A 14,579-nucleotide genomic window follows, 5' to 3' on the forward strand; every position below is an offset into this window, starting at 1 on the left:
TGGGCGCAACGGACGGACGAATGCCGTCACAAGAGTGCAGGAGAGCGGAGGCTGAAAATTAAAATGAAATTGCCCGGAAAGCGTTAACACCGAAAGGACCCCGGTCGGCCCCGTGGCGATAAATTCGGAATTACCGTGGCGACTACTTTTTTTTTTTTTTATGAAGGAGAAAACCGGGGTGGATTTATGATTTGAACGCGTTATTCTTATAGCCGGAAGCTCGTTTCAGCAGCTATATATTATAATATATGTATATTATATACCTATATATAGGCCTTTGCGCTGCACGCACGCGGTGAATATAAATATACGACGTGAGAGAACGAGAAGTAGAAGGGCAAAAAACCGTCGTGTCGGTAAAAGGCGTGAAGAACATATATATACGAGCAACAGAAGTAGAGCGTGTGGAGCTGATATTATATATTATTATCGTCCATAAACACGATGCAGACAACTCGAATGAATGCCGTTTAAATGATATGTATAGGTATAACATGGGTATATGCGCGCGCATAACAGTCTGTGGGTATTTGTAAGGAAATTGAATTTAAAGTCAATTTACACTTGCAACAACGACCTAATCCCGTCGGTATACGATATAATAACATATCATTATAATATTATGGAATATGTATTACGAAAAAGTGTAACATATTCTGCAAAAACACTACAATAATTGATATCAGACATGAATAAATTGGAGAGGGGAACCAACGACTCCAGAAATATTTTCAAAAAAAAATGCTTTACAAACACATTATTTACATAGGCCCTTATAATGTTTATAAAAATCGATGTCACAAATACTTTTACTTTTATATGGTAACGTCATAACGCTAAGTTATTTACAAAATTTTGTTTATTTATATAATACAATTGGTTGATTTTTTATACTTATGTCCCCTTCTCCAAAACACACAAATCGTTTTTTTCAGTTTTGGCGCTTGAAGCTCGTGTACTAATATAGTAATTCTATCTATTGAACATTTCTGCAGCACATCAATATCACCTCAACAAGGAGAGGAATTTACTGACATAATAATTGATGATGTTTACTCAAAGACGTTTTCGCATTTCGTTATTGCTTTACCGAGAATAATAATAATATACAATAATATATCATTTCAACAACGAAAAATTGTAATTATTCATTATAATAGCTACAAAGTTAAAACAATATACCAAACTTATGTGCATATAAAAATTGTATGTCATTCATTTAATGATAAATTAAAAATGACAACAGCGGCGGTTTGTAAGTATATAATTATAATATATACTCAATGATTACCTATATTACGAATAATCAATATACATAGGGTATACAATAATAATATGTTAGATAACACAAGAAATTTTAGATTTTGAAAACAAATAATTTCATATTGTGTTAAAGAAAAATAAAAAAGTGTGTTTTTAACATTCGAAATAATTTTTTTGGAAGGGGTTAGGGGGAGGGGGTATTAATTTAAAATATCAATTGGATTAGTTAAGGTTTTAGGTAATACAAATAAAAGGCATTTAGAAACAATTTCTATACCCAAAGAATTTCCTTTGAACAAGGTTCAAACTTTTGATGTCAAACTCGTAACTTCCTTTTAGTATTATTTAGTAGTTTGGTACAGTTGATGCGATTGCTCCCTAGTCCCTATTACCAGTTGAGTTAAATTATTTCGAAGAACGTCTCTCTTTTATTACTTTCCAGTTCGATTTTCCAGTTTCAGATAATGACGCTGTTTTTGTACTATGTAAACTCAAATACTAGTATACCAATAAATGTATGTACTATTATTTATTATATACATGTTTAAAAATTCACATTGAATATAATATTTTTCCATATGGACCTGATCGTGGGTATTGAGTTAACAAATAGCTATACCGTCGTTACCACAATATGTAACATTATAATTCGTATTAATATAGTAAATATGAGTGTATCGAGCTCAATGAGTTTGTGCCGTTGACATAAAATAAAGATATCTCTGTATGCCTAAGTATTATTGTATGTGCTAGAAGTGAATGAATAAATATAATCTACATTTAACAGACACGACATCATTGCAATGTGAAAACAAAAACGAAAACTATTTCAGATCAAAAAAAATTTTACATCACGCATAAATGCAATATATTTTCTGTCCGTAGTTCTGTGTGTGTAAGATAATAAAACGTCATATTATAACGATATCCATTATTTTTTCACGTTATACTACGGTTAAATCGATTTATTTATCGAATTATAATTAGATGATTTAGATGTCAATCATAAATCATTATAATTGTCAAAGGGACTAAAGAAATTTCGAATGTCTTCGGAATTCGCACATTCGTATTTCTGTTGCTACTCACAAGTACCTATTTTTATACACAAAATACCAAAGTACGAATAAACTCGTATAATATACAAAATGAGTGAGCACTGAGCACACACACATACAGCATTGACCAAAACAATTATTTTCTCAATGGAAACCAGTTTCTAATTCGTTTCCAGATATAAATATACCTAATACATATTGATATATATGTTTACATCCATACAAGGCGTTGGAAAACTCATACAACTTATCTAAAACCAATCCTTACCAACCATTTTTCTCATACACAAGACCAAAAACTTTCTGAGTGGTTTAAAATCGCTTTTGTCGCACAAACATTCATTACAAGTGAATGCACAACGAAATTATTATTTTATTATTTTGTATTCGTCCCAATAGCGATTTGAAGTTCTTACCTTTAATACTAGAACATGAAATAATATTATTTGCTTATACGATTGTTTATAGAATGTTTAATTCTATTTTAGTAATTTAATGAAATTTGTTCACAAATGTATATTGCTATAAATTATTTATTTTACTAAATAATATTTTTTTCATTATTCGTTTTATTTAGTTCACAATACTAAATTGTAATCAATACAATGTAAATTACTTCTAATTATTAATATAGAAATTTGAATACATACACTTAGATGTTAGATACAATAATTGCGTTTATGAATTTACGAATGATCCTGTGACAATACAAATTTCTGTTTTTTAATAATAAACTACCTTTTTTCTATAAATTATTGAGCAATATTTTTTTTATTTTTTTTTATTTTTATACATCTAAATTTAAACTTGAACCAGTGGTTTTCGAGTTATTAAATTTTAAGTATAAAAAATAATAATCCGTGCCTATAGCCTGTGCATCAAATCTCTTATCTAATCTATTTCATTCCTTAATAATGTACCAATTGTATTGCAAAATGTTTACAATAAACCGATTGCTAGTATCCGAGCTATAAACATTAAACATGGATTAATTTAATCATGTAAAATAAAAATAAATTGTAACTATATAAATAAATTAGTAAACATTATAAAACATATTATATATATAATATGTTTTATATCGAACTGAAAATTCGAATAACGTCTTGACAAAGAAAACAAATGAGTAATTTAAAGTTATTCTATGTGATACAGCACAAAAGTCTCTATCAAATTAATATAAAACATGAAAATGCAACAAAAAAATTCAATTTTGTCGATGTGTAAGGTAAAAAATTGTAAATAAAATATATGAAAGTATCTTTTAAATACTTTTTGAAAGAATTTAAATACGAATAAAATAGTATTTGTACTTGAATACTTTTTAAAAGTATATTTTACAATACAACGATTTGTATAGTAAACTTGTTAGTTCTAATTTTATAATCCTTTTACTTTCACTACTTTAATTCGGAAGCTGTAACTAACAATAACCGCGATTTCCTGTATCAGTACGTGACTACTTTTCTACAATATACATACATTATAATATTTATTAAAATATGTTGTACGCAGTCAATGGATTATTGCGCAATAGTACCTACTACCTTGGCCTTGACCGTATATTCTACAATATATATTCGCATATTCGCATAAACGGTTATTCCAGTTTTTAGTCCTCTACAGCTATTTATTATTATTATTTTTACTACATTTTTTTACGCGAAATGTCAACGCATATTATCGTAGGTCGAGAATACCCACATCTCTGTAAACACATAAACCCGTATTACCACAACGACGCTCGGAGATCGCGACGTCTTATCAAGAATGCAAATAATAAAAAAAAATTAACATAATCTTAAAAATAATATAATATTACCTAATATGTCACGAATAATCGATAATTTAATCGCATTATTGATCCGATCGCATGCACCCTACAAGTGTCGTATTTAACGATTTTAACGTCACATTTTTTTCATAATAATGGAATTTTGAGTTGGAATGATAATTCTAATAATTGCAATGATTATAAATTTTTAAAATCCAAAAATTAAACAAATTTTATACATTTTTACATTATTGGCCATAATTTCACAAATGGACGTGTTTTTGGATATCTACATAATGACTATGTACGCATGAGCGAAACGCATCACCAGACGTGCCATTATTCAATTATTGACAGGTATTTTCAAGAACATTATCGTTGATTAACATTTGTTCAAAAATAATAATAAACTCATTTCCACAATTAGAACAATTTATGATGTATGAATCTAAATAATCATTAGTCAAAATATCATTATATTTTTAAATATACATAATATTAGGAAGGCGCTTGAATAAGTAACGAGAATAAAATTAGCCACACATTTTGTATAAATGACAAAAACAAAGTTGCTTATAGTGCAACAGTTGTGTAAATTCAAGCAATTAAACATATTTGAAACAAATTTTAAACACATATAAAATACTTTTATTTTTTAATATTATTGAAAAATTATTTAAATACTGTTATAAAATTGTATATTATTACGTTTAAAATTATTTATGATGTTATAATAATATTAATTCAATAAGTATAGTAGATTACACTTTCAGCAAAAGTATTACTTGATGTTTTCTACAGATTTGAAAAGAAATTATGAAAATCCAATCCAAAATGTCACGAATATAAGATAATTTTTTTAAAAACACCATCAAAACAAATAATGTTAAAAAAAAATCAAAATAGTTTCACGTGAACAACGTTTTAAATATTGTAACAACTCAAGTATTTCTAACCAATAAAAAAATACTTCAGTAATTAAGACGATACCCAATGTAATAAACGATATAGGTATAATATAAATTAAAAATATTAAATTAGGTTATTAAGTATTATCTTCTATGAAAAAAATTAAATAAAAATGTGAAAAATTGAACCTTTATATTTTGGTATTTATTTTTAAATATTGACTATTATGAATCATGTATTTACCGTAATGGTGTAAAAATATTATAGAATTTATAAATACCAATTTGATAAAATGTAAAATATTTTTATTATTAATAATTAATAGGTAATCAATAATCATCGGGGCTGATGAGAATTATATTAATTATTATGTATATTTTATTGTGAATTTAAATCCATTTTTTTTTCGATATTTTGATGATACTAACTCAAATTACATGCATTACAGTTAAACATGCTATTGTCACTCAAAAAATTTTTATTTGGAAAATAACGGATTAAAATTAAGATTTTAATTATATGTAACAGTTTGATCACTTACCAAAATTAATTTATCATGTTTGAATAACAATATATCAGTATATATATTGTATATTTTACAGCCGAGTCTTGGTAATCCGAACAACTATAAGTCGAATTTTCGATAACTCAAAGGAATGCCTCATCCCCTTGTTTCAATAATAAATCAAAATATTTTCAATAGGTAACTTGAATTTCAGATAACTTGATTTTTTTTTTTTTTTTAATTCTCACTAATATCAGTTATTAATATTCCACTATATAATCGAATCTCAATCCTAATCATAAAAAAAAAAAATATATTAAGCTTTAACAATCAATATTTTTATTCTTAGTATGAGTTATAAGAAAAACTTTAATTTTGCGTAAAATTAAACTATTTTATCTACCTAATTATTTCATAATATTTTAAATATAATATCTATTATGTTATTCTTAAGAGAGAAATATTTGGTTGGTATAGAAGACAGCTTATGATTGGATAACTTGTGTAGGAATACTTGAAACAATGATTATTAAAAGTTTTCAAGTATTTAATACTTCATTAATAAAACTCAAGAGAGAAACCTCTCCAAATCATACATTTTTTTTAGTCAACACTTCTTAGATTCTATTTTTTTTTTTTTTTTTAATAAAATCAGAAAAGTACAAATAAATTAGGTACAAAAAAAGTTATGAATAATTTATTTAAGTCTTCACCAAACAAAGAAAATGATAATATTATAAATCATTTTCTTGAACAAATCTCGGAAAAAGAAAACGAGTGAATCGTTATCCCAAAGAAAGTATCTTCTTAATCCAGGACCCTGTCAACCTAAGCTATCCAAACACTCTAAGAATTCCGATATTTCACCAAAAAAGCAAATATGGTTTATAGAATATCCTCATTTAGAAAATAGCATTGTAAACGATGTTGTTTATTGTTTTATTTGCACATAATGTTGTAAAGGCCTAAACAAGCAATTTTCTGATCCGGCATAGGTCAAAAACGGTGTTAGAGCATGAAGTAATATGAAAATCCGAGATACACAAAAACGTAGAAATTTAACTCAAAATTTTACTTCGTTATTCTATAAATCTGCATTAAATAATTTTAGCTATGCAAGTTATTTTCGACTTAATAATTGAAACTTTATAAGAAATTATTAATTTGCAAAAAACGTGGACAAAAAATGCTTGAAGTCAAGTACTTGGACTTCTAAAAAACTTCTTTCATTTGTTTTCGTTGTTTCCTCATCATTCATAAAAAATATTATGTACAAGACCAAAATATGAACTGTAAAACTTGAAATAACTAAATTAAAATTAAACACAATTGGTGCTTTAATATTAATTAATTATTCAATATCTAAACCGATATAAACAAAGATTATAAATGCAAATGAATAATCTAATAAGCAGGCAATTACATTTTCTTTAAATTTTAAATATTGATCCAATATCAGTTTATAATTACCATCATCGGAGAATACTTATATCAAAACAATTGATCAAAATCCAATCAAGTATACAGCGTTCAATTAATTTACTTAAATTTTATCGAGTTCAATTTAAAAAAAAAATATTAAATACTCTGCTAATTTTATTGGATAAATATCTAAAAAAATATATGGTGACATTTGAACCTATGATTACAATATTTAAAATGGAAACAAATTTTTCCAATAGATGATATAAAAAATATAATTGAACTATTACCTCCAGGATATAAAGATTTTAAGATAAATGTTTATGATAAGGTGATTGCTGTATTAAAAGTTTTAAACCATCAGTACAACGTGAAAAAATTAGATATAATTTGACCAAAATATTTAGATCGCCTCCAAAATTTACTTTTAAAAAAGTTACTCTTCAGTTATAATGATATTTTGGATTGTTTAGATTTAAAAAGTTCAGTAAAATTGTGGTCCCTATTAAAGAAAAGACGAATTAAAATTTGATTTATTGACTACCTACCATTTATATATAATGTTATAGTTGATGTATTTCTATATAAAATAATATTATATAGTTTTTATTTTATTATTTAACTTTATCAATATCCAATAAACTGTTAGGAAAGTGTTACATTAGCATGTGTTAACTCTATTTTGCATACGCGTAACACAACAAATGTTGCATACCGTATGCATTTCACACAATAATTTTTAAAATTAAAGTAAATTGATCAATAATTGATTTACATATTTAGTTTTCAATTTAAAATTAAAATTATTATCTAGAACATTTCGAAGGGTTTTATTGATATTTTAATTATGAAGCAAGTTATGACAATTTGAAATTCTACAAAAAAAATTTAATTGTAGTAAAACTTTAAAATAATTTCAATATAATAATCCCATCATTAAATGTTTTAATATATAAATTTACTCTAGTTTTAAAATAATATAAATTACATAATTAAATGGATTGTTTTGAACACAAAATTTGCACGTGTGTAAGACAGTCTACAGAAACTACACGTGTGGATGATGTGTCCTATAATATTAGTATTTTAAAATTTTGTTTTAGAAAGTGGTAGACAAATTTGTACATTAAAATCCTCCCTCCCTCATCAATTTTACCAGCGCCAGCCCTGAATAAACAGTAAACCTATTATAAACAGTAATAAATTAATAACTAATAACCTGCAATGTCCAATACGTCTTTGGAATAGATGGCAGCAGCAATAAACAGCTACTAATAACTGATAACAGACGACGTAGATTTCCGTTTATTTGTGAATTCTCCGAATAATTGAACGGATTTCGTTGTGAACAATCAATGCTTACACTATAGTCTATAATATTATGATATATAATAATTAATAATCTGAACAGCCTCCGACGTCTATTCACACAATATAATATATATATAAATATTATACCTAAACATCACGTACACGTATTATTATATGAAACGATTAATATGTAAATCAGTTTCTATATAATATAATACGAATACATTGGTAATTGCGCACACGCCGCGTAAAAGATACTATTACCTATAAAGTAAAAACGTTACATCAATGCGCAACAACGAAAATTCTTTGAACCACAGCCGAATCTGAAAAGAAAAAATTATTAATATTCCATGTTTAAATTGTTTTAAACCATCTCACTACGAAAAATTATCGTCGTTCTCGGGTTTTCAAAATCGATATTGCGCGTATACTATATATTATAATATCCGTTCGATCACGTTGTGCAGCTTTCGATACGGGTCACTGCAATTGCAATTTTGAGTGCAAAATATTAGATAATAATTATTATTATGTACCGTGCTGGTACATACACATATTCGTTACACAGCATCGGTCATTAAACATACAGATTAGTTGTTTCATCGTGAATTATAGGAAACTCAAAATATTTTTAATATCTGTGAATTTATCTACAAGCTATTTTAAATGTCTTGCAGTGGTATATTTTAACGGGAGAAGCTATGGTTTATATAGCCTCCTCCGTACTCTCGTGAGGCTTGTACTTTTAAATTTTTTTTTTTTTTATTAATTTTTTTTATTTATTTATATTTTTTTAATAATTATTAATTATTAATCTTTTTATTCTCAAAATTGTGTATCTACAATCATATTAATGTTGTTATGACATTGTTATCTATGTTGTATCTTTTGAATAGCCTGATCATTTCAACGATTAATATTTTTTAAATTACAATAAAAAAAAAAAACTAAAATATCACTATTTTTGTATAAATATCTGAGTTTTAAAAATAAAAAACATTAAGCATATATTTTATTTTAAATATATATATTACAAAAACAACAGAACAACTCGAACTTTGTATTACACTTTCAAGGTTTTTGAACAAAAATTGTCGCGTTTTTTGATTCGCGATTCAACAAACGCCAATTACCCTGTTACTATGTACGTGGTTTTATATCGAATGCATTTTCACGCCGTGAGAAATCGAGTATATATACGGTCGTAACCTCATCACAGCAGAGGTCAATGTGGCAACGCCATCATGCTAACTTGCGTCGTTTTTATGCTGAATGTATCTACAGTTATTACTCATTATATTTATTTAACTTTTTTCTTTTTTTCATACAGAAAGTGAAAACGTCACGAACTATCGCGCGCAGGTGATACGGCTGATCAGAGTATATATAGCTAGTGTAATACTTAATACTTAATGGAATAGCTAGTCTTGCGATCGTACTTTCTTATCTCCGTCGTGATGAACTATTCAGCGACGTCGGTAATATCATCGAAATCGAGTTTTGTTTTTTTTCCCATGATAACGAAAAAGTTTGTAGCTGCATGTCTAACAATATATTTTTTCTGGGCACCGTTTTAGTTCAACAAAATAATTAGTATGAACTGGCCTATTGCAGGTTTTATACAAAATGCAATATTATATAACACGATTATTATCATATCTCAACATATTATAAATAACTATCGAAACTCGATAGTCTTAAATTCTCAAAAATTTTCAAAGAAATATAAATCCCTTCGAAATATCATCTGTAGTCTGTACGTACTTCAATACCTATGAGTAGGTATGTATTATATTTTAACATTATGTTGCACGGTTTTCAATAACAACCATTTTATTTCTACTGTAACCCATCATATGGTTCTGGTTACTGAAATTCTACTGCTGTAGTTTATTATATACTGCTAATCTTGCACGACGTTGCCCGTGACAAATTAGGTAATGCCAGTGGATTTACAATCATTGTCTCAAACTCCGTTAAATGTAAACTATATTTTTAACACAATAATTTGAATGGTTTTGATAAAATATAATACAAAGTTCTACAATTATAATAACTCTTTAATTGTAAGTATACCCAATCTATGGGCGCCCACTGTAGATAAGATAAGAGCACTTGCTCTCCTAAAAATAATATTAACTTATATTTCAATAAATATTACCACAATATTATGACTTAATGACTGTGACATAATAAAACGAAAAAATTAGGAGTATTCTTATTTATCGATACCAAATAACAAATTTGATTATATTTTTTTTTTCTATTTTTTTTTTTACTTATCAAAATGTATTTTAATTAACTATAATAAAACAATTTAGTTTAAATTTGAGATTTTCTTTATTTCCTCCCCCTTTTAAAATTTTACCTATAGGCACCCTGTTCAATAGTAACACTAGAAAAATTAAAAAATGGTCGTTTTGAAAATTTAAATTTTCTTTGAGGATCTGACCTCAGATTTAGGGTTACCTATACACCACATTACAGAGCCATAAGTGCGATAGACTATAGACTTGTGGATTGCTTACACATAAAATCTACAAAACTCTACAAATATTATTATCGTTATCATTATAAAATATCGATAAGCCAACTAATAAGTATAAGAATAACGTGATGAGTATAATAAATTTACATAATTCCAAGGATAATATGACAACAGTATATTGTAACGAGCGGTCGCAGGGGTCATCCTTATAAACCATATTATACGACATACTTTCACGTCAGAAATAAATAAATAAATAAGAAAATAAAAATAAAAATTAGAAATAGAAAGAGATACTAAATTTATACATGCGATCGGATAAAAAGGACACCCGGTGAAAGTGGCCGTGAGGGGCGACAAGAAACGCACTCCATGTTAGTGTGGTACAAACGAAGATCGTAAACGCATTTTAAATATATACATATAGTATAATACAATATAATATATATACATCGCATAAGCTTCCAAGTCACTTATGGTTATGTGAACGCATTCACACACATATAATACATAATATACATATATTGATATATATATATATATATGATTGCAGCAGTCAATTGAAATAATATGCATACAGCCTGTACTTGTAGCGATTGTTCTGCAGGATGGAATTGTTGATAAATTCACATGTGTTAAGTTTAAGTCAAATAACGCGGAAATCATAAAATAGACCCAGTTACCAATAGTCGACTGATAATATTTTCGGAGTGGATGGGAGGGAGGTTCAAAGTCTGTTTGCTTATAATACGTTAAGCAGTTTAAACACATTAACATTGTACACGTATCATAGTTATAGCGTACTTTATAATTCTATCTAAATATATTTATTTGTACGGTGATTGATAAACATTTTTAGAAAACGACGTGCAATAGTTTTTTTTTTTTTTTTTAACGCAATAACTAATAATCAAGACAAAACCGAATACCAAGTACTACCAACTACCTATCTTAAGTCGTGACTAGAAAAATCTTTACTTAAGTATTTTTATTTTAAATAATGTAGTATAATTATTATTATTATTATATATTAGAGGACGAGTACCACAAAAATAACAATAATAATTATATCCCAATAAGATAAAACTGATAATTAAAAATAAAAATGGTTAAAATAAAAATTATTACCTAATTATCTGCACAAAAATAATATTAACGATTAAAATGTTTGCATAATCCACCTGTAATACTGTTTTGAACAACACAATTTATAATTTTTAAATACAATTTCTTATTAACATTAATAACACTTTTATTTTATAACTATTATCATTTAGAAATATATATTATTACTTGATTAAAATTTCAAAGTACAATATAATATAACTTATCTGTCTGCGGTTGTTATAAATGTATATATAACTATTAACAAATATACTTTTTTCTCTTTAATAATCTAATATTTACTTTTGCATCTTACTCGTGTATAATTTATCGATTTTAATGAGTAATATAGCCTATATTACTCTCTAGCCAATAAGTATTACCGCTGGGTGATTACTTCATCTTGTCAACCATGCCAATAATGTAAATCCTTAAATATACTTATTTTAAAACTTATTTATAGATTGTATGTATTAAAAATAAAAGTTAAAAATATATATAGGTATAGCCTATATTATAATGAAATATAAAGGATTTTATTTACTCGAGTATCATATATTAATAATTCAATTTAGTTGTATAAAAAAATTAGAGTTTATTTAAGAAATAAAAGTCAAGATTATAGAATATGTCAATAATATACTATAATATTCCTTAAAATAATAACAATTATAATATGTAATGGTCGCACTGTAATTGAACCGCATGTATAAAATTGTAATATTGTACATGTAGGTAACCTTCATGCTTGACTACTTTTTTTTTAACGTTTTATAGTTTAAAATTTACACTAGAATGTGTATGATTACTTAGTGACAGTATTAAATAAATAATATACAACTATATAAGTACTTACATAGTACATAAATATAAATAAATAATTATTAATATATTAACTAAATTTGAACAATATTTATAAACCATAAATCTACATGGATACATCATACTTGACTCAAATAAAATTATATATTATCAGTTGCATGGATTGCGTTATTGGCATTTCTTTTTAAACTAAAACAAATCTTTTTGCCCTTAAATGTCCACGTCATTATTCATTGTTATTTTAATAAATAAACTCACATTGCTCAGTTCTGTAACAGATAGCCTAATAAAGAATTTATTTAAAAAAAAATAATTGTTTTTCCATACGAAATAAAAATGTAGACTTGTGACCGCCTAAGAGGCACCAGGCCGTTGCATTTTAATTTTGGCCTGAGTTCATTTCTAGAAGTTCGGCGCCACTGAAAATATTTTCTGTACTTCTATGATAAAACTTGTATGTACTTATTATCTACAGTTGGCAGTGGCTGCTAGAACACAATAATTTGTATCGATTTACTGCATCAATTTGGAATACACAGTATTATTATTATTAGCGAACTTGTCGACCTGACCGCATTATGACTTTCTGTTATTCGTATTCATTTTTGATCAATATTTTCTGTATATCCACTAATTGTTTTACCGATATGGTCTTTGTCCAATTATCCAAATTTCCAAAGTATTATTTCAGGACACTGTTAGTTGAATGAAATACTGAATGAAAAACCGAATAAAGTTATTTCTAAAATATAAAAGTCTGTAATTTTTAAGTAAGCTTCATAAAAAATTCAATTTTTGTTTTAAAAATTGTATTAAATAACTATAGGTTAGAAAAATTAGCAAAAGGTTTTATAAAAAAAAAAAAAATAAATAGCATTCGTTTAGCACTCGACAGTGCGTTGTTCACTTGTGCGTGCGTGTGTGGAGTACTGGATTATTCTATCCTTTATTGTACCTTGAAGTAGCTCTAACCACTCACACTAATAATCATTTACTATTAATTACCAATTAACATAGATAATATAGAATTCTATATGATTATTTATGTATACTACACAGTACACACAAACACACACACACACACGAGACGACATAAACGTACGTATTTTAATACACCATACAAATTGCCTATACTCTACTCCTTAGTCGAAATCTAATTCCCTTAATAATAATATCAGGATTGATATTTAATATGCATTATGCTTGTGAATATTGTGTTCATTGCAATGATTTAGTTAAAACTATAAAAATTTACTGCAAATTATGAAATGTTTTAACAATAATAATTACAATTTATGTGTTTATGAAAAAGAAAACATTTTTACAAAATATTTTTCATATCGAACTGTTAAAAAATTCTGTACTAATCTACATAAACAATTACGAACGTCAACTTAGAAAATATTAATGTAACTTAATATTATTTTTAGTCAGAAGGCGTCTTTGCCTGGAAATCAACGAAAACGGAAGAAAATAGCAATCGATATACGTAGACCAACCGACTAGCGGTTCTTAAACATTTGTAGAACATGGACCCTTGATGAAAAGCTTTTAGAAATCACTGACCTCCACTTACCAATTTTCTTTTGAATACCTTTTTTTTTTTAAATATCTCACGTTATGCATCTGGACCAGAAACACCGATATCACAACATGAGTGTCGCCAGTCTTCAAGAGGTAGCGGACCACAATTTTTTGTCATTTTTAAGGTGTTCAATGTAGGCAATTTTTTAATGGAGTGCATGCGCTTTGCGTGTATGGTACATCTTAAATCATATTTAATTATCATTTAAAATGAATAATAATAATGATCTAAAATATGAGTAGTAAGTTAAGGAGATTTAATTTCGACCGTTTTTAAAGAGTTCAAATATAAGTCATTTTCTAAGTACGTAGGTGCGAATCGTGTAACCACATACT

This window comes from Melanaphis sacchari, unplaced genomic scaffold (genome assembly GCF_002803265.2).
Source record: "Melanaphis sacchari strain LSU unplaced genomic scaffold, SCAv2.0 Contig2_pilon_pilon, whole genome shotgun sequence".
Taxonomy (NCBI): Eukaryota; Metazoa; Arthropoda; class Insecta; order Hemiptera; family Aphididae; genus Melanaphis; species Melanaphis sacchari.